Source organism: Theropithecus gelada, chromosome 13 (genome assembly GCF_003255815.1).
Source record: "Theropithecus gelada isolate Dixy chromosome 13, Tgel_1.0, whole genome shotgun sequence".
In the NCBI taxonomy this organism is placed as follows: domain Eukaryota; kingdom Metazoa; phylum Chordata; class Mammalia; order Primates; family Cercopithecidae; genus Theropithecus; species Theropithecus gelada.
The window spans coordinates 98,196,752-98,222,952 of record NC_037681.1 but is presented as its reverse complement, the minus strand read 5'-3'; the positions used below and the strand labels follow the sequence as shown (position 1 = coordinate 98,222,952).

The 26,201-nt window shown below is 34.4% G+C and overlaps 1 protein-coding gene across 3 annotated transcripts in view; it reads left to right on the top strand.

The window, feature by feature from the left end:
- LRRTM4 (leucine rich repeat transmembrane neuronal 4) overlaps nucleotides 1-26,201 on the top strand; it is a 784,553-nt gene that overhangs the window by 108,881 nt on the left and 649,471 nt on the right. The window lies entirely within an intron of this gene.

Genomic DNA, 26,201 nt, shown 5'->3' with positions numbered 1-26,201 from the left:
ACAGCTGACCCTTGGGTTGATTCTAATGACAAACACCAGCCAACACCTTCATCCCAGCCTTTGGAGAAAAGTCAAGTGCAGACACTCAGTTAAGCTGCACCCAGATTCCCACCTTCAGAAACTGTCCCCAGGTGTGAAATGGGGCTATAGTACAAGCACGGCTTTCTATGTTTACTGATTGTATTTCTTCTATGGTTACTCAATCGTTCCTTTCCTTTGTAATTCTGGAAGGCACTTGGGCAAGTGTGATTAATCCTAGTTTTTCTTTTCTTTTCTTTTTCTTGAAGCTCCCTTGTAAAATCTTACATGCTTTTATTTGAAACCCACACAACTTTATTATGTAATGTCCATGCTAGGCACTGTGGAAAATGGAAATTCATAAATTAGTAATAACCCCAAACAAAATACAGTCAGCCCTCTGTATGCATCTGTGATTTTTTACATCATGGATTCAACTAACTGTGGATCAAAATTATTCAAAAATAAATTGCAGCTCTATTGAACATGTACAGACTTTTTTCTTGTCATTGTTTCCTAAGCAATACAGTATAACAACTAGCATCTATTTACATAGCACTTACAATGTGTTAAGTATTGTAAGTAATCTAGAGATGATTAAAAGTATTTGAGAATATTTGTGTGGGCTGTATGCAAATACTATGCTGTTTTGTATAAGGGACATGAACATCCATGGATTTTAGTATCGGTGAGAAGTTCTGGAACCAATCCCTCATAGATACTGAGGGACAACTGTATATAACACATGCCAAACTATGGAACCTTCTATTGATACAACATTAATGTTTCTTAGCCATTAATTTCCCTAACCAAGAACATGAGTCTTGGAATTAACTTTGGCCTCAAATATTTGTAATCACAGCATAGGCAGTAAGCCAAAGAAAATAAATAGATAAATCCGCTGACAGGACAGACGAAAATAATGTCTTTATGTGTTCACTCACGCGACAAATATTTATTGTGTCTACAATATATTGGGTACTTAGAATAGTACTATTAGAATATACTAATAGTAAATATTGGGTACTATTCTAAGTACCCAATATATATGAGTAAATAAAGAAGACTTAAAAATGCCTTTGTGAAACTTATAATCTAGCAGAAATATATAAGCAATAAACATGAAGAATAAGTGAACATCAGGAGGCAGGGATCCTAGGACCACCTTGAAAGTCTGTTAGCCACAGTAAGTAAATGCCATTGTGTAGTGGAAGCTGGAAAATGCTATGGAGATAAATAAAGTTGGTCAGAGGAGAAGGAGTACACAGAGGTGGCTTGGTTTAAATTGAAACAAGATAGATAGTGAAGATCTTTTTAAGAAAGTGACTTTGTGCAAAGTCATATGCATGACTCAGGAGAAAACAACTCAGGCTGGAAGAACAGCAAGTCCAAATACTTGAGTGTGCCTGCTATGGTCTAGTAACAGCAAGGGAGTCGTGTTGCTGGGATAGAATGAAGAAAAGTAGAAAGTGAAAAAGACATTGAGGGGACACTGGCTTTTGAAGGGCCAAATAGGCATAAGAGGATTTTGTCTTTTTCTCTGAAAACAATGGAGAATCACTGGAAATTTTTGAGCACAGAATTATTAGTAAATTAGGACAATCCGCGTCTTATTTCAGTCTCTGTGATTCAAAATAAGTCAAGAGCATATGCTCAGGGATGGAGCACCGTGTAATAATTTTATAACCTGACCCTAAATTTGTACGTATCTTTGATATACAAACATATTATTTTTCTCAGTTTAATGTCTGTATAAACTCTTCAAAAATTGAAATGGACGAAAGTATACCAACTAATCAGATCATGTCACATAGTATTTTTAGAAGTCATCAGGAATACCAAGTATAACACTGCTATTGTTCCTACCTCACAGAATCACTTTGGAGAATTCCACAAGTCCTCATTATCTGTGCTAAAAAAAAAAATATCAAAAATGTAGTTAGGGTCTACGCTAAGAACCCCTGACACAAAAATAACACAGTTGTGTGCTGTTTACATCTTCTTAATGCACAAGGGCTTCCCTAATGAAAGTTCTCATTTGTTTCCTTCAAAAATCATCCTATGCCATTAAACTAACTTTCAAAGACTAGTCATCTAATTAATATGATTTTGTTCTCTCTTTAGTCCTATCTCTCTTTTGGGAACTATTATTATTCAAACAGTAGGTAGAGCGGCATATTTTTCTTGTTTCTTAAGCTTTCATTTATTATTATTTTCCATTATTTAAAAAAGTGTTCTGTGTTCATCTTAGTTTGGGCTTGCATAACAAAATATCATAGACTGGGTGGCTTAAATAACAAAAACTAATTTTTGTGCAGTTTTAGAGACTGGAAGTTCAAGATCAGGGTGCCAGCATGGTCAGTTTCCAGCAGGGTTCAGTTTCCGATGAAGGCTCTCTCTTTGACTTGCTGACAGCCATCAAAGTAAGACCCCACTCATATGAGCTCATTGTACCTTAATTACCTCCTAAAAACCATATCTCTAAACAGAGTCACATTGGGAATTAGAGCTTCAACTCCCAAATTCAAATTCATATGAATGTTGTGAAGACACAATTCAGTCTTGCATGCATGTATATATACATGCATATACACAGATATACTTGTACCATATTCATACATATGCATACATAGTATGTGCATACATAAATATGCATACTATGTGTGTGTAAAATATAGACAAATATATATCTATACACATATACATACATATATACTTCCCATTTCCTTTCTTATTAATAGTTTCTTTAGTTCTCTTAAGAATTTAAAATTTAAATTTGTTTTTCTTTGATTCTAAAATTCTCTCCTATTACATCTTCTTCATAGTAAATCACCTATTGGAATTTGTCAGTTTCATCGCTTAGTTTTCAAACCACTGGGTTCCTTAAACACATAGTAAATTCTCTTTGTCTATTCATACTTTCCCACTCATATTAGACAAACCTGCACCTTGAGTGAATGTTTATCTTCAGATTGAATTCAGGGACTAGGAAGTTGTCACTTAACAGGCAGTAGGAAGAAGTTTTCCTTTCACTGTGAGCTGAAAGTAAACGAGTTTCAGAGGAGAGTCCCTTCCTGAAATGTGCAAGAAAGCTCCTAGTTCCGTGTTTGACAAGAGAAATAGAAGTGAGTCTTTCTTGGTTGCATGATAGAGAAATAATTCCACTTTTGAGTAGAGCTCCCAAAGGGCAGCCAGGGTAGCAAGATCAGCAATGTTTTTCCAGATATGAATTTAAGACATGAGTAGAAGCAATTCATCCCCTAATGTTGGAGAAACATCCTCGACCCAACAGGTACATTTATCTAGTTCATACATGCAAGGATGCCTGGGAACCAAGAATTGACATGTGTGGCACCCCTTTACAAAAAATTTCCCTCTTTTTCTCCTCCTCATCATTTCTATCAGTGTTTGCTATTTATATTAGTTGAGTCATTTCAATAGAATACATTAGAATAAAGATAAAGTCCTCCTATGCCTGTTGAGCCATGTAAGATCCAGGACTCCAACACCCTTTGACTTTATCTTTTCTGTTACAGAAATCAGGTTTCATCTCAGTTTTTAAAACTTTGTTTCATACATCTTGTGTTATTGCTATATTCTCTTAAGAAAAGAAAATTTAACAAGGTAATAAATGTTCACTTAGCAAAATTTTCCGTCTTGGTGTTTATGCAATTTTGTATTAGGCATAATTGAAAGCCAAGAGAATTCTTGACTTTCATGAGTTTACTATGTAGTTAGAATTTCATAAATACCTAATGTAGATGATGGGTTGATGGGTGCAACAAATCACCATGGCACGTGTATACCTATGTAACAAACCTGCATATTCTGCACATGTATCCCAGAACTAAAAAAAATAAGTTCAGGCATGATTAATTAAACAGAGATAATTACAGTAAGCCTGGGATAACCTCCTTGCCGACTCTGATATAAATTCCTATGGAAATACAAAATAATGGAGCTCTGAATGAATTCAGGGTTCGCTAAGAGATACATTGGAAATGTCTTGAAATGGTTTTAAAGGAAATCATGGGTGTGAGTTGGTGAAAATTTTACCTGGCCCATGACAAAAATAAGCAAATGTGAGAATAAATGAAGTTTCAAGAATCACTAGAGGATTCTCAAGTAAGGAAAGTTCAGAGATAGCTTAGGTGATAGGCTTTAAAAATATATTAGATTGGATTTAGCATCTATACATTTTTTTCCATTTAGTAAACAATTTGCACTTGACACAATACATCTCAAGATTATTTCATATGTGCTAAACAATCTAGTGTCAACAATAATTATCAGGTTTCTACAATATGATTAGTTGTGTCATGGGAAAAATAAGTGTGTCAAAGAATAGTATTCTCTAATTTCATTACTTGTCAGCATTGAAATGACCAAAGATTCCAAATAAATCCACACCTTTTCCTTTGATCCAGCCTCAGATAAGATTGGAATGGATCTTGAAAAGGAAGGATTTCCATAGCAATGTAATATCGAATTTGTGTAGGAAATATTCTGAAACATAGAAGTGATGCAAAGGACATAGAGTATAAGCTATGAGCCTAAGTGGATGTCTGACAGAAACTAGTTTTGTCTAACATATATATACACTGCTGATGACTTCCTCCAGTAAACCATGACTAGGAGAGAAAAAAAAAAAATTGAAAACAATGATTGGTGTCTCGTGATTCTTTTTGCTACTGATTTAGAAACTCTTTTGTGTTCTTAGCATTTGTAGTCCCAATAAAATAAGAAAATAATATTAAAATAGGTAAACTATAGAAATGCAATTTCCAAAACAGGTTCTCAAGGTGGTTCCCTTTGGTATATGAACTATTCATCTGATAATCTCACCTAGCTTTACAATGTATATACATATATACATACGTATATGTGGCATATATGCATATACATGCATATATACAGATATATTTGTTCCATATTCATGTATATACATACATAGTATGCATAAATATGCATGCTATATATATGTACAATATAGACCAAAAGATGTATCTATACACATATACATACATATATACGTCCCCGATCATTTATTTTTAATGGCTTCTTTCTTTCTCTTAAGAATTTAAATTTTAGATTTGTTTTTCTTTGATCTTAAAATTATTTCCTGTTACATCTTCTTCACAGTAAATCACCTATTGGAATTTGTAAGTTTGATTGCTTATTTTTCAAACCATTTTCTAAAGATGTGGGCTGCATGTCACACATGTGAAATGACTTATACAGGGACTTTAAATAAGAACACACATTCTTTAAATCACATGATTTCAAAAGTCAGATTATTTGAGTTTCACCCCCAATGACAATTTAATAAATTATTCTGTAATGTTTATTTTACATGTAAACAAATAAACAACAGTGTAATTGTTCATGCACTCATATGTCTAAAGTAAAAAAAAAAAAATTAAAATGTTTCTTAGAAGATCAAGGTACTGCTGTATGATCTTTTTATTGGATGACTTTTTATCATGTTTTCCAAATTCTATGCTTACCAATTTAGCAACATTTTTTCTTAGTGACCCTTTAGTGAATTAAAGCATAAGCAGGCTACGTATAAATGAAATTTGATACAAATACTTTTGTAAGTAAAATTAAAATTTAAAATTTTTTCAAATATTGAATTTTAAAAAATATATTATGTATAGATTTCAGAAAATATTTTTGAACCTGCTTTTTAAGTAATGCAAAACCATTTAGGTTGTTTAAAGGGAAATTTTTATTTTATACATTTAATATAATTTATTACAGCATGAGAAAATATATTTCATATTAGTTACTGACCTGCTTCCTTCAAAGGTCTGTGTCCTGTGGTGAAAATAATAGAAATATAATAATTTAGTGTGTAATGTACCAGTTGACTTTACAAATATTACCGTAGCATTTAATAAGCAAGAATACACTTTCCTTGCATTTATATTGTATCAAGTATTCTCTAAATAAATATTCAATACTTCTCACTTTTAAAATCTATTTTAATATATTAATCAATTAAACAATTCATAGACACAAAATGGTCTTTGATTGATAAATTAGTCCTTCAGGGAAGAAGTAGATGTGACAGTGTCTGGTTTTATCATTTTTGTTCACTCATCTACCTCTAGCACCCACAGCCATGATTGACACAGAGAAGGCACTCAAAAGATATATGTCAAATGAATGATGATTGAATGAATAGCTACTATAAGCATGTGCATTTGTTATTTAATTATTAGGGAAGGAGATATGATAGCTAATGAACTCACATTTTAGAAGGCTTCTGAAGTATGTTTTATAAATAGACCTAAAGAAAAATAAAATATTACAGTATTTTACTAGACATCTTTATTTTAAAGACCCATTTATGCAGTTATCATATTAACTTCTTTATATATCATTTTTTTCTTTGACACAGTATCTTCAGTTTTTCTGTAAGAAAGAAGCCCTTTTTATTAAACATGGGATGCCTATTTCTGGTGGTTTTGTCTGAAGTGATATGATTTGGCTAAGATTCCATTAATAAACACCATAGTAAGAGATACCTTTTGACAATAGTAATTTCCTGTGTTTATTTTTATGGAGGGCCAGAACTATCTGATTTTTTAAATTGAGAATGAATTTGTAGCCATTTTAATGTTGGGCGATTATCAATCTTTCTAACAGTAGCATATGTTCATGAACAAACTCTAAGCATGAAACAAAACCTCTTACAAGCAAATGTTTCGGTACTTACCATGAGTTATATATTTATTTCAGAAAAAAATTACGGATGGACTGAACAATCTATAAGTAGTCACAGAATAATATTTGTTGCAAAAGCCTTAATAACATCAGACTTGTTCACTTGTAGGCTCCTTATGAGCCTACAAAATCACATTGTGGAGGTGAATGTTTATTAGTTACTGTCACTGATTTTGCAGTCATTATTTGAAAGTCCACAAGACTTACAGGGCAAAATTAAGGAAATATTATTCTATCCCATAGTAAAGCAGGTTGAATAAATGGAGTCATTAAACAAAAGAAAAGGTGCAAAACATATTTTATTTTAAAGAAAAAGAGATGTGGCATGAACTATGAAAAGAAAATAATTGTATATCCTCCCACTACATCTTGATTCTATACTACAAATTAAGGAAAATATTAGCCAATTATATATATTTACTACATAGGATTTTGGTCACCATCTAGTAACCAAAAATAAATCCATCATGTTTGGATTTGGTAAGTTAGTTAGCATGTAATTAATGACATTCATTTGTGTTTTATTTATTTATGCATGTGACAAATATCTAGGGAATATCTATTATATACCAACACTGTGCTAAGGTCTGTGATACAAAACCTACTTCTGCTCTCAAGGAATTAAGCCCAGTTGAGTACAGACAAATAAATAGGCAATCATAGTACAAAATATAGAGACGAGAGAAAGGTGCTAGGAAACATTTTTAGGAAGTAACCTGTAAAACGAATTCAAGAGGAGACTCCTGGAAAAAAATAGTACTTCTAAGGAAGCTACATGTTGAAAGGAAATTCAACAGGCAAATAGATGGGAGCAATAGAATGTTCCAGGCAAAATGAACAGTATGTGCAAAAGTTTCCATAGAGAGTCCAGAAAACATGATGTTTTAGAAGAACTAAATATACTTTTAAATAATGGAACAGATCCATGGAATTTAATAAGGCTAGATGAATAAGTTTCGAGTTCAGTAAGAAATCTTGATAGCTACAAGACTGATAAAGAATAAAATTGAGGAATTAATATGTTCTTGCACCTTGAAGAGTAGAAAGCAACTTTCAACTGGAAGATATATTATAGAGTACAGCCTGTAATAGAGTTAAAATGAATAATTATTAGCATGAAGAAATGCATTTCTCTAAGAGAAGTCTGTCACATGTAATTAAGACATAATCATTCTTCCATTATCAGAATTGTATGCAGAAGTATTATTTTCCTGAAAATATTCCTTCAGAAAAAAATGTGTATAAAATATTTGGATAAAGTGAACAAACTTACGTCTTCTTAGGTAATTTTTCAGTGAATATGATTTGTAGTACACTGGAGTGCAAACATAGCAGTACAATTTAGAATTATAATCAATATTTACTCCTTCCTAAATCGCTACAATCTAATCTTTCAAAAGCCTATTTTGGAATGACTAGATTTCAATAGGACATTAGAGGCTATCTTCTCTACCTTCTTTGTACTATGTGTGGAAACCCAAAAGCAATGAAAAAAAGGCATTGGAAAGTGTCAAAGTCTATCTTCAATTTTAGTTTTGATGCCTGATTTTCCAGCCAGGCAGCTCAGACACCGAAAGTGGATTATTGGTGCTGCCTGTGTGTGAGGGAAGATGGTATAAAGCGGGGCAGGAGGCACAGGAATATTTGCTCATTGATCAAATAAACTAAAGCACAAATTCCTTGCATGAACAGTATACTACTGCCTTCACTTTTGGTGCTCCCCAATAGGCATTGTTTCCAAAGAAAGTATGATTGGGTAAGAACAATCTGCCATCACTACGAGAAACTGTACGAAAAAGCACATCCCTATGGCAAATTGTACTTAAAATTCTATCTAATTACTTCTGTTGCTGGTAGTTGTCTGGGGTTGACAAATAATTAAAGAGCCAAAATACTCTGAGATAAACAGAAGTATGAACAAGGCTTGTTGGGAACACAGAAGAAGATCACTACCATTATCAATACAAGGTTTGGGGAAAGGGCAGGGGAACAGAGGAAGGATGGTTGGCACTAGTAAATAAACTGTTCACACAGTACTAAGTATTTCGTTCTTTTTTTTTTTTTTTTTTTTTTGTAGTATGTACCAGACTAAATTATAACTCTCTGTGTACTTGTTTGTCTTGCCTTGAAGCCAAAAATCTGGCTTACTCATCTTTGTTTTCTCAGCTCTTAATATAAAGCCTACCACTTAAGAAGCCTTCAATATCTGTTTGTTGAATGAAAGGAATGTTAAAAAAAAAGTGAAAAGAAAGAGATATACAGGAAGAAAATAAGTAAAGAGAGAGAGACAGGAAGAAAGGAAATAAAGGGATAAAAGAAACCTGACATAATCATGTGGGATTAGAAGCATTTTAATTTGAAGTAACAGTATAACCTCAAGTGCCTTGTCAGGAGTATTGCAAATATCTCCTCACTTTCCCAGTGTAATCAATCGGATTTGTAGTGAACTCTGCTTTCAGGAAAGTCTCATTGATGTTTGAAGGACCACAGCTATCCATACAGTCCAGAAGATCTCTAAGGGAATTAACATAACCTTAACATATGGATATATGGGGTTGTGTGTGTGTGTGTATGTGTGTGTGTACATATATATATATATGTATATAAACTAGATGCAAATATTATCAATGTTTGCCTGTTGCTCTGCTTATGAATCTTATGTCCATATGTATAAGCATAGTTTCATTCCATTAAATGATAGTGTGCATTTTTTCCTGACTGGGGGAGAGAGGAGAGGAGAGAAGAGGAGCTCTATTGTGGTTATTTGTGTTTTGCTTCTCAACATCAATTCTCCCCCTTCTGGAAACATCTTCCCATATGTGCGGTGTGAAATCACCCTTCTAATTATTACATTTAGGAAAAATTTTTTCCATCATTGATTGTGTTGGCTTAAGCCAGTTGGACTGTCCGTTGCACAAGTAACAATGTTTGGTCCAGAATAGGGCAAATACTACATTCAGAACAAGAAGATCAAAAGAAAGATCTCCTGTGGCTTCTGAAAAAAGAAAGCTTTTCACTGTTTGCAATGTGTAGGATGAGTTTAGGAGGCTGGGACTACTACAGCCAATTGGTTACATGAAAGGAGACAGCTTGATGATGAAATCGACACCAAGAGGAAAGGGCCCTGAGACATGGATCTCAGTGACCCAGTTTGAACCTTCACAGCAACTGAAGCCAGACCTACTCATGTTCATTTTAGGTCTATCGAGCAACAAATTTCCTTTTAGTTCAAGCCAGTTTGAGTTAGGATTTCTGCTAATTACAAGCAAAAGAACCCTTAATGATTCAAGTGCCTGACTGGGAATAATAACACCAATAGTTGAGTCAATGGTCTTGCAATTAACCAACTGCACGTGGGAGCAAATCACCTCTATAGTAGAGAAAACTGTCTCCAAAAAAGGAGAAGTCTTTCCTTCCTACTTCAAAAATGTATTCAGTGCCTCAGTAGAGAAGATGTACACAAAAATGCTTTTTAAGTAGTAAATTACTGAACAACTATATAAGAGAGTATTATTGAAATCTCAGGGGTGTAGAGTAGAATGAGCATCATTTTTTCCCTCTTACTACTAAAAAAACGGAGGCACAAAAATTAGATAGTAGAAACTTAAATTAATGTTAGACCTAATACCATAAAAACTCTAGAGGAAAACCTAGGTAGTACCATTCAGGACATAGGCATGGGCAAAGACTTCATGTCTAAAACACCAAAAGCAACGGCAGCAAAAGCTAAAATTGACAAATGGGATCTCATTAAACTAAAGAGCTTCTGCACAGCAAAAGAAACTACCATCAGAGTGAACAGGAAACCTACAGAATGGGAGAAAATTTTTGCAATCTACTCATCTGACAAAGGGCTAATATCCAGAACCTACAAAGAACTCCAACAAATTTACAAGAAAAAAACAAACAACCCCATCAAAAAGTGGGCAAAGGATATGAACAGACATTTCTCAAAAGAAGACATTCATACAGCCAACAGACACATGAAAAAATGCTCATCATCACTGGCCATCAGAGAAATGCTAATCAAAACCACAATGAGATACCATCTCACATCAGTTAGAATGGCGATCATTAAAAAGTCAGGAAACAACAGGTGCTGGAGAGGATGTGGAGAAATAGGAACACTTTTACACTGTTGGTGGGATTGTAAACTAGTTCAACCATATGGAAAACAGTATGGCGATTCCTCAAGGATCTAGAACTAGATGTACCATATGACCCAGCCATCCCATTACTGGGTATATACCCAAAGGATTATAAATCATGCTGCTATAAAGACACATGCACACGTATGTTTATTGCGGCACTATTCACAATAGCAAAGACTTGGAATCAACCGAAATGTCCATCAGTGACAGACTGGATTAAGAAAATATGGCACATATACACCATGGAATACTATGCAGCCATAAAAAAGGATGAGTTTGTGTCCTTTGTAGGGACATGGATGCAGCTGGAAACCATCATTCTTAGCAAACTATCACAAGAACAGAAAACCAAACACCACATGTTCTCACTCATAGGTGGGAACTGAACAATGAGATCACTTGGACTCGGGAAGGGGAACATCACACACTGGGGCCTATCATGGGGAGGGGGGAGGGGGGAGGGATTGCATTGGGAGTTATACCTGATGTAAATGACGAGTTGATGAGTGCTGATGAGTTGATGGGTGCAGCACAGCAACATGGCACAAGTATACATATGTAACAAACCTGCACGTTATGCACATGTACCCTAGAACTTAAAGTCTAATAATAATAATAATAATAATAAAGATATTTAAATTTACTTTCCAATATGTCAGCCATTCCATGCTGCTTATTTTATTTTAATTTTTATATATGTCAACAGAATAGTTCTCACTCGCTAGTGAAGTGTGGAATAATATTGAAAATTATGTTTTATTAGTGACAGTAATTTCTGATTAGTTTTTGTACACACTTTCCCTCTTAATACTCTTGTGGCCAGGGTTACACTTACAGATTGTGATTGCACAGACACGGCCGTCTGTTTCAATGTTGTCATATCTTCAGTCACAGACAGACATGATTCCAAGCAGCCGCATTTCCTTTTTACAAGGAGTAATTCACATTTAGGCTGTTTGAATTACTCTTGGGGTTAGCACATCAAGAAGGCATTATCCCAAGATTAAACACTGGTAGCTGCTTGCAAAACGCTTGCAAATACAGAATATTTGCTAGATGGCTGAACAGATGCAATTGTGGTATGCTAGAGATTTAGGGAACTCTTAGGAGTGGAACATATTAAGAGAGGATACTTTTTTTCTACCGTCTGCTAGTCTTTGCTCAGAGATAAGTTTATTTATTTCAAATGGCATCCTTCTAGAATCTTTATTTTACTGTGAACTAAAATGTTGCCCCTAATTTTTTTTACCTATGTCTAGTGTCCTTGTTCAATCCACTTACCTACCTTTCAGTCCTGGCACTGAGGAGATATTTATGTTGATGGGTCTTGGAGGCCCTTATGAATAATGCAAAACAAAGGTAGAACTCAGCCTGTGGAATGCAGGGACAAGTGGTCCATCCTTAAATAACTCATGTAAAGACTATAATTGTACTTATGGGGGACTGGTGTTGAGGCAGGGCTGATGCCACAGCAGCTCATTCCTAAAATCAAGTGACAGAAGCAAGAGGAAATCATGACCCCTAAAACCAAAGTCTCACTGACAGTAGTGCATGTGCTCTTCAAAAATAAAGATGAGATTGTATGTATTCTTGTCTTTCAGAGCAAGCAAACTGCCTTTTTAAAATTGTCTAAATGAACACATTGGTGTGTTGATCAGATGAGAGCTCGGTTAGAAATCCAAGACCCTGGGGGCCGGTCGCAGTGACTCATGTCTGTAATCCCAGCACTTTGGGAGGCCAAGGTGGGAGGATCATGAGGTCAGGAGATCGAGACCATCCTGGCTAACACAGTGGAACCCCATTTCTACTAAAAAATACAAAAAAAAAAAAAAATTAGCTAGGCATGGTGGCGGGGGCCTGTCGTCCCAGCTTCTTGGGAGGCTGAGGCAGAAGAATGGTGTGAACCCGGGAGGCAGAGCTTGCAGTGAGCCCAGCCAAGATCGCGCCACTGCACTCCAGCCTGGGCGATAGAGTGAGACTCTGTTAAAAAAAAAAAAAAAAAAGGAAAGAAAGAAAGAAATCCAAGACCCTGGGATCCGATACTTGGTTAGGCTATCCTGAGACAAGATGTAAGAAAGAGTAACTTGAATCATGTTTTGCTGAGACTATTTATTGTAAAGTTTAGCAGAGCTTAGAACACAAAGAAGATTAAGGCTATAAAGTAGACTGCCAATGGACTCTTCTGTGAGGGACCAGGGGAAGGTAGGGAAAATGAAGATGGAGCCTGAATCTGTGCTCCAGGAAGCCTTTCCTGAATGTTCTCTTCGAAAGTACACTACCCCTCTACATTTTATTTGTAGCATTTTATAACGCTTAGCAGATTATTCCTGTGTTTCTAATGCTCAGGATTTATTGTTCCGGGTAGATTATAATCTCCTTGAAAATAAGATTCTTGTTGAGTCCATCTGTTACATTCGTATTACCTGAACATTGTGCCTTCTATGTAGAAAGTTTCCAACAAATGTTTGGCAAATGGAATTGTGCCCAAGATGGTTAACTTGCTTGCTTTTTATGGCAATGGTGTATATAACAGAATCACCTTGAGAGGTTTAAAGAAATATGCAGACCCAGTCTATTCGCCAGAGACTGATGTGCTCAGTCAGTTTTAGAGCTTAGGATGTGATTTTAATAACCCTCCCTTCACCAGATGATTTTGATATACATCCCTGGTTATAATCACAATGGAATGAGTAGAAAAGAAAATAGTGTTGATTCCCAATACATGTGTCCCTAGGATAAATTTCAATTAGACCACATTTTCTTTAGCATCCTGCCTTCTCAATCAGTATGCCTCTCCCCTTTATAAGCACCCCATACTCAATGTAGTTTCCCATAGGATCTATTTCATTTAATTAGCTGTCTGCCAGATTGGAAAGTAATCCCTGATCAGGTGTTAGCTAGTGCTTCCTATGGTGTTACATCCCGTAAAGCAATTTCAATTTAATAGGGAAATGTGAGGACCAAAGTCTTTAGGGCTTAAGATATCTAATAGGGGTTTCAAGTACCAATGTGGGAGCTATTTCAGGGCAGGTAGGTCTTTAAAATATTCCTTAAAAATCACAACAGAACTGGCTCCCTACTCAGGTGGTTGGTCCTATTTTCCCAAATATCAGACTCTAGTTACACCTGACATGGTAAAGTTTCTAGTGGTTCTCTTTCTATTGAATTATGAAGCCCTGATATTAGAAAATATTTATATGTAGATTTCTCTTCTTTATATTTTATTTAAAAGCCTTTAAGACTTGTTTATTTTTTCTTCTCAAATATACAGATAAATATAGATGTAGATACGGATATAGGTGTGAATATATAGATGATATTGACATAGTTATATATGTAAAGAAAAGTCATCCTTCCAGAATCTCAGTGAAATCATGACTTCTGTAAAAGTTTGGTGATGACAGGTTTATTAATCTGGGCTGTCTCTATTTAGGAATTAGGTCAAGGTTTACTTCTTGGGAGTTATTTTCTACTTTCCCCATCACGGTGTTAAGTGGGGCAAGAAGGGGGCAGAATTGCCACCAGAGGAGAAGAACTGCACCAGAAGGTTGCAAATACTTCCTATTTTCGATTCTGGGTTGATTAGCATTGCTCCTTAAACTTCTTCAGTCAAGCCCAATTTCAACTTAAGGCCAGTAAAAGTAAACTATTTTACTTAAAAAAACACCCTGGTACGTGAATGTCATGGTATATTTTCTAGAAGAGTAAAGGTTGAAGAAGTCATATTTCTTATTAAAGAAACTTAGCCAGTTATTTGTACTTCAAAAGAAAAAAATGTCTTAAAGTGAAACAAACACACACAGAGAAACAAGAGCAAAAATTATTGAACCTAAAAGGCTGCTATGGTTTGAATACATCCCCATCAAAATTCAGTATTAAAAGATGAGGCCTTTAAGAGGTAACTAGGCCATGAAGGCTCTTCCCTTGTGAATGGAATTAAGGCTATAGTAAAGAAGGTTTAATGTAGGGTTCACCTAGCTTGTCCTTCTGACTTCTGCCATGTGGGAACACATAAAGAAGGTCCTCACAAGATGCTGGTGACTTGGCGTTGGAATTTCCACCCTCTAGAACCATAAGAAAATAGATTTCTGTTCTGTATGCATTACCCAAACTTAGGTATTCTGTTAGAGCAGCACAGATGGATTAAGACAAAGACAAACAAAAAAGACTTCCAGTTGAATAAATGATGTTGTATGTCAGACACCCTTACACATATTATTATATTTAGTTCTAATATTAATCCTGTGGAGAAAAACTATTATTATCTAGATTTTCTTTCTCCGATTAACTATTGCGATGAAAATCGCATTTAGCAGGATTCAACGTTCATTAAAACACACACACACACACACACACACACACACTTTCAGTGGAAGAATGTTACTTTCATAATGGGATGAAAACAGCAATATTTTTCCCTACAGTAGTTGGCTGAATTATGATATAGTCTCAATAAGTGCAAAGTATCAGTCTTAGCAGATAGTAGAACATGCGTATGTGATTTATGATACATTCTTTTGACTGTTTAATTGATACTCATTTATAATTTGAAACATATTTATGAAACAGATATTATAATACCTGTATTAGACGCTGGGGGATTGAATACAGGCATAATTTCTTCTTTTGGTAAAATTTAGTCTAATGGGGATACAGAGAAGTAAACAGACAATTATAAAACAGAGCACAAGGGCCACAGTGGGAAATCAGAACTTGACAGAGGAGAAGCACCTACCCTTCCTGGGGGGATTCAGAGGCATGCAAGGCTAACTCATAATGTGGATGAACAAAGGAGTCAGTGGTCCAGTTGCTGTAATTACTAAGGTTTATGAGGAAACACAAAATGAAAATTATTTGTGAACAGAATTTCCACAAGTTAAGAATTGATTTTATATTTCTTAAGGAGTTAAATTCTACACTTAACAGATAGGTGAAAGTCCTAATTAGAAGCAGCATCTTTTAATGACTTACTTTGAATCGGGATTTATGACCTGATTAAAAATTCACTTTTGTCTCTAAAAATCATGTCTAGATAAATATCTTAAACCATGATAAATATTGAGCTGTTAAGAAAGAATTACTAAATTAGATAGCAGATAGGACAGCAAAGACTACAAAGCCATGGAGTTGGGAGCACCATGGTAGGATGTCACAAATATGGCAGAGGCCACACACTTAAAAAGCAAGTGCAAACAGGAAAAATCACTCCCCCTGGGGCCAAGATTAAAGGATAGAAATGGAAAGTATCTGTGCCAAAAACTGATTTTTAAAATGGAAAATATTGAAGAGAAAATATTTTCTTATAAGACTGGTTATATTTTCTGAATGTGGAACTAGAGATTCCTGTATGTGTGTGACTATAGACTTTGATTTGCAAATTTCCTTCTGAAACGTATCAAGGTTAAGAAGACAGGTTATTGGTTTGAATCAAAGAAACAAATGATTAGACATTTGTGATTTGTTTCCTCTGTTGCCAGGTTATTTGGTAATCACTATTTCCTCAAAAGCTACATTCAGATCAAAGAGAAAAAGTTCAAACATGATCTGAGCAAGACTGTTGACAGACAGTTGGAAATATTGATATAGCCCTGAGACTGGTAGGTGGGGCTCCTTGAAGTCCTTCAAATGTATATATATAATATTATATTATATATAATAAAATATATAATCTAAAATATAATCTAATATAATAATATATGACATATTATTATATATAATATATTATATATAATTATATATACACATATATTATATATACATATATTATATATAATGATATGTCATAATATGTTATATATTATAATATATTATTATCTATATTATGTTATATATTATATTATATATTATGTTATATATTATAATATATTATTATATATGATATTGTGTTATGTTATAATATATTATTATATATTATATATAATATATATTATATATATAAAATATATATATTATATTATATTATATATTATATGTAATATTATATTATATATTATATGTAATATAATATTATATTATGTGTGCATACTATTTACCACAGCTTTTTCTGCCAAGATTTATCATACCTTCAACTGCCAAAACAAACAAAAAACCCATAAAAGTATAGACCAACAATAAGCCCCAAATCAAACCTAACAAAACATGCGCTCAAAACTAGATGTTCTTTTTTTCAAAGTTAAAGCTTTACTCCCCAGAGTATTTGTCAGTCTGGAATCAGCAACTCTCAAAATTTTAATGCAGTAATATTACATCTCATACATATAAAAATATTTCAGGGCACATTCTGAAAATAATATAAAGGTAAATTTACTTGGTTTATATAATTTTGGTTTTCTTCTAATCAAATATTATTTCACTTGTCCCTTTTTCAAATTGTTTTCAAATGAGCACATGGAAGATCAGCATATATGTGTGAATTCATCTGACCTGATGAATACCAGAAAGCAAACGGGCAGATACCAATTCTTTGTAAGTAGGATTACAAAGTAAATCCTTGGTAGGATTTACTTTTAATTATAAGCGAGTTCGATAGTCTCATCCTAAGAAATAAATTCTTCCTTTACAATTAGAAATTATCTATTTAAAAGATTGGCTTTATTGACCAACTTTACAGTAGTTAACTTTGTAGCATATGCATCAGCAGCCTCCTGAAAGAGAATTAAATTCTCCCTGGGCACTGGGCAGTATATTTCCCCAGTTATTTCCCACTATAATGGAAAGACATATTTTTTGTGGTCATATTTTTTTAAGATACAAGATTACTCTATTCCAATATTTTCTTGTTATTTGAAAATTTAAAGCAGGAAAAGAAATGTTTTCTACTTCAGTTCTTTATATAAAATGAAAGTACTCTCTCATCACACTAAAGGAACATATTTAAGCTAAATCTATGGACTGTGCAAAGTTGTGTGTGACTATCAATGGTAGTAACACCTATAGTACTGATATAATATTAAATGATTTTCACTCTACTGACTATAATATTACCAAAAGAGATCGTGTCAGGCTGGATGCGGTGGCTCACACCTATAATCGTGCACTTTGGGAAGCCGAAGTTGGAGGATCACTTGAACCCAGGAGTTCAAGACCAGCTTTAGCAACATAGTGAGACCTTGTCTCTAAAAAAGGAAAACAAAACATTAGTGGGGCCACCTACTCAGGAGGTTGAGGTAGGAGGATCACTGGAGCCCAGAAGTTAGAGGCTGCAGTAAGCCATGATCACATTACTGCATTCCAGCCTGGGCAATGGAATTAGACCCTGTCTCTAATAATAATAATAATAATAATAATAATAATAATTACTCTTATTATTACATGTTAATTGGTTGGTTACTTTCATAGTTGATTAATAAATTGTGTCAATTTGATTATTTGTCCAGACTCTAGTCGACAGTTTTCAGTTATATCTTTTTTTCTCATTTTCCTGTTTTGTCATTTGCCACCCTCCTCCCCCAGCCCACTACTACCACTGAAAGAAAACAGGACACTATAGAAAATATCCATCTATGAAAGCATGACTGAGGATATAGGTTTGACATGGGGATTTTGTTCATTTATTTACTCTTTCACTTCTTTATCTAATATCTCCTGGAAATGGACCAAGTGTTAAGCTTCATTATAGGACAGAGAGAAAGAAGACATAGTTTTGTTCCTAGGAAGCTCATTGTTTAGTGTGAGAGTCAGACATGTGAACACAGAAACATGGCAAAGAGAAATAGATATTTTGAAAACCAATAGAGGAACACCTTACTTGACTGAGAAGAGTGTAAGGACACGGCCACCTTTCTTAGTACAGAGAGTCAGAGATAATCCAAGGTATTTAATACAAAAGATAGACATGAAATGGCTGGACTTGAGACCTGATTCTCGGCTCTCAAGTTTCCCTTTAAGATTACTTATCAATTATAGCTGTCAACACTTTTTCTGTTGTTGTTGTTGTTTCAGGAGTCGTTGTTTTACTAAATTCATTGTGGATGATTAGAAGAGGATAACTGGAAAGTGATCTTTGAACCAAGTATCAAACACAAATAGATGTTAGCTAGGTAAAATGTGAGAGGCAAAAAAATGGAGGAAGTGATATTGGGGAAGAGGAACAGCTTAGAAAAAGAACCATCTCGTTGTTTTATGCTAACATTCAAAGTCTGAGAGGTATATCACATTCAAGGAAGTGCATTCTGTTCCATAAAACAGAAACCAGGTTTTAAAAGGTTAGAATGGTAAGCAGTGGGCTAGTTCCTGGGTATGTCTTCCCTCTGCCATGTTCTGGTGTGATCCCCACCCCCACTTCAGTTTTGGTGGGTGAAAAAGTAACACTACTGTTGGGCTTTGTGTAATTCTCAGAAGGGCAGACAAGTCAAAATTAGCATTTTGCCCATAAATCAAAATGAATAGTATTAATTTGGTTGCAATTAGAGTGAGACTGATAAGTGGAAGCTTTCAACTCAAACATCTGTGGAAGCTGACTTTTTTTTATATTAGACTTTTAAAATGATATTATAAGAGTAATTTAAATCATGGCTTACACCTGCTATTTAGTAAAACTGATTGCAGATTGTTTCATAAGTTTATAAATTTCTCTTAAGTGACATTATCACATTTACCTATAATGTAAAAGTTCAGTGATTTAAAAAGGAGGAAAGGGGGAGTTCATGAAAAACATTAGAAACATTAAATGCCAGATGCCCAATAATTCCTCTTGCTTAACTAAATGCTATTTTTTTTTTAAAAAAAAGCTTTTACTCCATACAGCTACTTACTGTATTTGGAAGTTCCCTGTGGCCATTTTTAATTAGCTTTCCCACCACTCCTGTGATATAGGCGGGTAGAATAATGTGGTGTGTTAACTGAATCTGGCTATGGCTTAACAATTTTTTTTTTCATAGAAATTCAAGGGTTATGATGATATTGAAAGAAACTTCAAATATCTTGATTCCACTTGCTACTTCAGTAAGTTGAGGTAGTGAGAGGTCAAACTATAATTATGATGTATATATTAAGCCACTGTATATCCAGTATATCTAGCCACAAAATTATCCCAGCATTTTCCTGTCCTTCGACGAGCCTCTTTTGCCACTTTAAGTTTGCATAAAGGCAAATGTTTTTTTTTTGTTCTTAAAAGATTTAAGTATGTCATTTTCTGAAGTGTAGTGCACAACAGAGAAAGACTTAATATTAAAAAAATGAAAGATCACAAAATTACTATAGTAAAATGCTAAGACATCAAATTGAATGAAACTCTTCCTGTACTGTATTTTGTAGTAGCCAGCTGAAGAAAAAAGATGATGGGAAAATTAGAGATAGTGATAATTGAAGAGTGTGCTTTTTCCCTAGGTTACAATTACAATAATTTCAAATTTTCTTTTTATTCTATAAATTAGTTATGTGACTATATTATAAACTGGAGTGACTTGCTAAATCAGAAACTGGAATATAGTCTGTGGCATTCCTGTAATAAAAACTAATCTAAGGATTACTCTTGTATATGAAACAGTGAACTACAATAGAAATGATATTGTCATATTTATCCAGGCAAAACAAGTTATGATTCCAAAGGAGTTGTGTTAAATGTCAAGATGGATTATTTAAAGCTATGATAATAAAGTATATTTTATTGCATTTATAAGACATTTAAATTTTTAAATGATTCTTTAAATGGTCATATATATTTTTCTTCCATTTAGTGAATAAAAAGGAAAAGTCTCTCAATGAAATTGCCTTTCCTAAAATATATATTTCTCATTTAAATGGGGGAATAAAGACATAATGGCCTATTAAGAAAACCCAAACCAACAATTAGTCATATTTACTATTGGCCATTACAGGGTAGAGTCAGGGCCAGGGTCAGATTAAGTTCAAAGACGATGGTATCAAAATGTGACACAAATCCAAGAGTGGATAGAGAGCAAGGTTTCAAAGGAGGAGTTTTCTAAGACCTGCCCCAATTAGCTAAGACCTGCCACGTCACAACCCCAATGCCAAGAAGTTAGAAAACATTCATTAAATATTCAGTAGAACAGAAGATGAAGAAATAAAAAATCAATATATTTGATGGTGAACTTAATTTTAAATATATGTTTATACACATATTATATATACTTAATGTTCTCAATTTCCATTACTTCTCATTCATATTTCATTCATTCGCTCTTTATTCAACTATTAAGCACCTACTTCACTTCAAGCACTGTACTAAGTCCTGGAAATACAACTGAAATAATGAATAGCTCCTGGCTTCAAAGAAGTTTCCCTCAAATGAAAAAGACATGACATAAAATTTGTTCAGTAGGATTGGAGCCCTGAAACCAAATGGCAATGAAATAGTTTGGATTTTTCTGGGTGGGGCCAGGGGTGGTGATGGCAGTGGGAAAAAAATAGGTATTAAAAAGTCAGTATAGAAGGCAGATTGATTATAAAGAGTTTTTTTCCCAGTCAGATCAGGTATTTTACACTTTACCTGATGTTAACTGGAAGACATTTTTTTAGGAGGTTTTCAGCACAAAAAAATGGCATAATTAGGTTTGTATTTCCGAAGAATTTTTAGGGTTCAGTGTTGAGTATAGCTTAACAGAGATAAAATATGAAAATACTTACAGGGATGTTAAAAAATGACGTTAATCACAATTAAGATAGTGGGAAATAGAAATGTATGCATCTTTATGAGAGAAAGGTCTGAGTTTTTCTTATCTACCACCATAATGCAGAGCCATACAGTGGCAGATTTTCAAGTATAGATATCCATGAATGGAGTAAAGCAAGAATTTTAGAAAATTCTAGTTTGGGGATGTAAACTGAAAATGAAATGTTAACCAAAGGTGACCAAGATCACGTAGTAATTGAGGGGTTGAGGATGGGGGATCTGAATCAAGCAGGGTCATATGAGGTGAGATAAAGTCACTGCCCAGCTGTGAATATATGTGAAAACAGAGTAAGAAGTGAACAACAACAACAACAACAACAACAAAGTAAAGGAACAACTTTGATAGCCAAGAGAACAAGGACCAGATTATGATCCAGAATGGATGAAAGAAAACATTCAGGTAACGTTGAGGACAGAAATAACTACGTACAAGTCAACATTACTAGATCCTGATGTTCAAAGCCAGAGCGTGCATGACAGCTGAAAGCAGTAATGCTTGATTGGAAAGTTGGTTTAGGAAGATAAGAATTTTGAGTCATCCAGGAGCAGTGGCTAAGAACTGTAATCCCAGAACTTTGGGAGACTGAGGTAAGAAAATTGCTTAAGCCCAGGAGTTTGAGACCAACCTGGGCAACATAATGAGACCCCTATCTCTACAAAAATTTTTAAAAAACCAACCAGGTGTGGTGGCACACACCTGTAGTACTAGCCACTCAGGAGGTTGATGTGGAGGGATCTTTTGAGCCCGGAGTTTGAAGCTGCAGGGACCTGTGATCATACCACTACACTCCAGCTAGGTGACATAGCAAGACCCTGTTTCATACATTTTTAGAATAAAAATTAAAGAATTTAGAGTCAATCCCTGATCAACAGATGATTTTGTTGAAATGCATAATGTTTTTCTTTAGAATTATCATGAGATTAAAATTATCTCATTTTATGCACGTCTATGTACAATACATTTATATGTACAAAGTAAATGTTTAAGTAACCTCTTTATAAGCAATCCTAAAGCATTGCCTAAGCATTCTAAAATAATCATTATTTCAAACACGTAACAAAATAATGGAATCCACCAGAGATTCTCAGCCTGTGAGCATTTTGGTTATATTCTAGCATTACAGCTCAAATTCTTGAATTCTCAGTCTAATCATAGAAGATACAAGTTATAGCTTTTACAAGTATTTGAAGATAGACTTAGGCTGCTTGTGTGTACAAAAATACATAATTTATTTACAAAGTCAGAAACTGGAAAGATGATTTTCCTTTTACTCCTATGGCAAAATAGAAGAAGGCAAATTATTACACTTAGAGCTGTGGTAGCTATTTAGAGCAACACTAATTTAAAAATACAATATTTAAATATTTATTCATCCACTTATTTGTTAACAAAATTTAGGGCCTCTTATCTGTCAGGAACTGTTCTATGTGCTAGAAATTCAATAGTGAACAAGATAAAGTCTATGGCTTATATTCTAGAGAGAATAAGAAGAAAATAAAATAAGCAAAATTATATTTACTATAATGTTACATAGTGATTTATGATATGAAGGAAAATGAAGAGCAGAGAAAAAAGAAAACAGGGATGCAATTTTAAATAGTATAGTCAAGAAATAGTTCACCAAGGAGCTGGATTACCTGCATGGTAAGATTCACCATTTAAGTATTCTATAACATTGATTCTCAAATGTTAGTCTGCATCAGAATCCCTTGGAGGTTTTAATAAGGTGTGATTGCTGGGCCTTACCCCAGCACTTCTGATTTAGCAGGTATTCAGAGGGACCGAAAAATTAGCATCTTTAACAAGTTTCCGGGTGATGCTGATAGCAGCAACCACACTTTGAGAACTCTTCTAGACCATGCAACCAGCAAACTTTTTCTATAAATACCCAGATAGTAAATATTGAAACTTTGTGAACCATATAGTCGCTGTTGCAATTACTCATCTCTACTGCTGTAGTGCAAAAGTAGCATGGAAAATATGTAAACAAATGAGCAAATAAAATTTTATAGACACTGAAGTTTGAATTTTGTATAATTTTCACATGTCAAGAAATACTATTCTTTTGATTTTCTCCAATCGTTAAAAAATGTTAATATCATTTTTATTTCATGGGCTCTATCTGCAACAACAGATATGGGTTAGGTATTCAGGAAATAAACAGGAAGATAAAAAGTCCCAGAGGCAGGATTTTATTTGCTGTGTTCTAGGATCAGGAAGAAAGACGTTGTGTTAAGAGGAGGGAGCAAAGAGATGAAAGAGGCTGCTGAACTGGAGCCCCTATTCAGGGCTAGATCATATAAGCCCGAATGAGTATGTAATTCACTGAATTTCTGGCAGAGAAATGGCACGATCTGTTACATTTTTGAAGTCCCTCTCTGGCTGCTCTATATTATCATGAGACTAATCTGTGGAGAAATGGAGCAAGAGAAGAAGCAAGGAGACTTGTCAGTGTCCTCCCTTGGTTATCCAGGTAAATACTTTGGGCTTGAACTCAGACCATGTTATAGAGGTGGTAGAAGGTTTTTTGAGCTATAAACCACTTACACGAGCTGATATATGAGCTGTGAGATGAAAGAGAAATAAAGAAATCAATGACAGTTCTGAGTGGTGGAACCTGAGTGAATTGTAGGGCCAATTGCTCAGCTGTAGTCATTAGAGCAAATTGTAGAGCCAATTACTCAGCTGTAGGCAATAGAGTAAAAATCAAAAATTGTGAAAAAGAGACACAGTTATTTAGAATGGAGAGAAAAAAAGAATACGGTATCATGTTAACAAGTTAAGAAAGCATTTCAAGAGGAAAATAAGCTGGGCACAGAAAGACATATACCACATTATAAATATGCGGAATCTAAAATGTCGATCTCATAGGAGTAAGTAGAATGGTGGTTTCCAGAGAATAAGGTGGTGAGGTTGAGGGGAGCATCAGATGACATTATCTCATTTAGTCATTTTAACACTATAATATAGGGATTGCTAGCCAGCCATTTCATAAATTAGCCATTAACTAGTTTAAAGTGCCTTACACAAATTTTCTGAGATAGCTTTCAAGCCCAGATATCTGACTTCATGGTCTGTCCTTTTAACCACTTCTAAGTGGACGAAGTGAGGAGGGAGCCAAAAGATTTTTCCAATTTCAATGCACATCTTTTCCAATTTCCCTTTCAAAGTTAGTGTGTGTTATGTTTAAGGGAAAGGATGATGATTTTGTCCTTGTTCTCAGCAACTTGCTGTGTGACTTTGGTCAGGTGGCCAAAATGTTTTAGGTGTTTGATTCCTCCTGAGTTGTATGAAGATGGCCAAAGAACCTAATTCATCAGATTACTGTGAAAATATAATGAGCACTCACTAAATGGTCTTTGGTGGTTACTGAAGATCCACATTGTTATGAACTATAGTCAACATCACCATATTGTACAATAGATCTCTTGAACTTATTCCTCCTGTGTAACTGGAATTGTGTAACCTCTGACAACTCCGCAACAGCTCACCCAGCTCCTAGTAACCAACATTTTACTCTCTATTTTTATGAGTTAAATGTTTTTAGATTCCACATGCCAGTGAGATCATGTGGTATGTGTGCCAATTTTTGAAAATTGTGGAGAGTAGGTTTTAAGTGTTCTCACCACAAAAAATGATATGTGTGTGAGATAATGCATAGGTGAATTAGCTCAATTTAGCCATTCTAAAGTGTATACATATTTCAAAACAACATGAGCATAATAAATATACATATAATCTTTGTCAATTAAAAGTAATTAATTTAAAATTTTTTTTTAAATAAAAAAAAGGCCTGGTGTTGTTCTGGAACCCTATTGACTTCAATAGGAATGACATCATGTTTGAGAGGCAGAGGGAGACCCAGAGCCAGCGAACAAGACATAGAGTTTATTGAGGGGACTTACATAAAGGGCAGTGTGGTTGTGGCAGGATGGAAAGGAGAACCGCTACCATTTGTAAAATACATGCAGTTTATATAGCATTTTCAGTTAGTATCTACCTTCCCCCTAGCAACCTCCACCTGTCAACCTTCAGTCAACCCCAAACAAAGCACTTCTTTCCCCTGTATGTCATTCCATGGAATGGGCCATGAATTCAATGCTCCTCATAGATAAGGAATGAATCTCTGGGTTGTCCACTTCCAGATTCCTTAGCTCAGAACTCCAAACACACATTCTTTTTAGACCATAAAGTTATTCTCAGGATATGTTTAAATTATTGCTGTCAGGTACCTCTGCCATACAGGTTCATTCTCAGTGTATGCTTAATGTAAGTTACTGCCATAAGGTGGGTCATATACCCAGCATACTTCGATTAAAAATGAATAAATTAATACTTTAAATAAAAAAGACTGTTCTAAAATAATAAGTTCATAATACATTATTCCCAATTCTGATAGATGACCATTCTAAAAACTGAAAGTTGTTTTGTAATTCATCATCGAAACTCAACCTAAACCTACATATGGCTCTTTTTCACTTTCATGTGTCTCCTATATTGTATATATTCATATATTTATCTGAAAAAAAATGTGTTTGATTGCAAGATGCAGCTCAGACTCCTCTAAGATGTAATATACAATATGCATATTATGTGCTTTATTGCTTCTTTAAAATTCAAACTATTCTGAAATCCTAAACATATCTGGTCCCACAGGTTTCAGTGA